The 1,147-nt window shown below is 41.9% G+C and overlaps 1 long non-coding RNA gene across 1 annotated transcript; it reads left to right on the forward strand.

Moving 5' to 3' along the window:
- The first annotated feature begins 497 nt into the window (after window positions 1-497).
- On the forward strand, window positions 498-764 carry LOC131226622 (uncharacterized). The gene is made up of 3 exons (XR_009161950.1): window positions 498-532; window positions 578-661; window positions 734-764. It is a non-coding gene; the product is annotated as an uncharacterized LOC131226622 (long non-coding RNA).
- Window positions 765-1,147: the final 383 nt, after the last annotated feature.

Consider the following 1,147-nt stretch of genomic DNA (forward strand, 5'->3'; position numbering starts at 1 on the left):
TTGGAATATAGGAAAAATCTGAGCAAAAACAATGCAGGGCTTCGGATCGAGAGTTTTTGAAATCGAAACCTTAGGGTTTGAAAACAAAACCCTAAGGGCCCGTTCGGCCGGGTGGATTGGGAGGGATTGAATGGCATTAGGGTGGATGGCATGGATTTCTAGGTAATGATGGTGTTGTCAGTGGATTGCCTAGAGATCCATGGGATTGCTATATCCAGTCTGTTTGGCGCGCCTGGCCAATCCCGGGATTAAACCTTCTCATCCCTTCCAATCCCTCAAGCCAAACACGTCCCAAGCGAATTTGAAAGGATTAGGGTGGATTGGATGGGATTTAAAGGTAATGATGGTGTTGTCAGTGGATTGTCTTAAGATCCATGGGATTGGGATCAGATCACGACTCTGTTTGGCATGCCAGGCCAATCCCGGGATTTGACTTTCAATCCCTTCCAATACCATCCAATCCCTTCCAATCTGACCGGCCAAATGGGCCCTAAGGTTTCTCCTGGGAACTGCAGCTGGAGCAGCGATACGGGTATTCATCAAATGCATTTCTTTATTTCTTCTTCCTGGGAACCAGTTCTTTGATCATGCTATTGGTGCGAATGTTCCTCAATCTCGGTTTCTTCCAGTGAGGGCAACATCTGATTTGCTTCTCGTCCAGGTTAATGCTTTTCTTGAAGTTAATCTTGGTTACTTGGATGGATCTTGAGCATTCTTAACACTTTTTTTTTAGTCGGATCTTTATACCTTGGCTGATTGGTTTGAACATTGGACAGTTGACATGCTTTGGTATTTGGAAAAAAAAATGCAGATGAGTTGTTTGTTAAAATGCCAAAGAGATGTGATTTGTGGAAAATGGTATGCTTTCAGTTTGGTCTTTCTTTTTCCCATTGTTTATATGGATACTCATATGTATGCATGATCAACAGTGTATGCATGCCTATAAAATGATGGACAAATGTGTTAATGGCGTTTCTTTAAGCACATGCAAGTGAAAAAAAAAAAAAAAACAGCATTAGAAGACTGTCTCTGAAAATCCTATTGTTCCTCTCCCTCCAAATCCTCCATAGGATCCCAAAGAAAACCAATCCCCAAATGAGGCATTGAAGATCTAGCTAATTTCAAACCTTCCTTAGAAGCAATTCCA

This window comes from Magnolia sinica, chromosome 15 (assembly GCF_029962835.1).
Source record: "Magnolia sinica isolate HGM2019 chromosome 15, MsV1, whole genome shotgun sequence".
Lineage (NCBI taxonomy): Eukaryota > Viridiplantae > Streptophyta > Magnoliopsida > Magnoliales > Magnoliaceae > Magnolia > Magnolia sinica.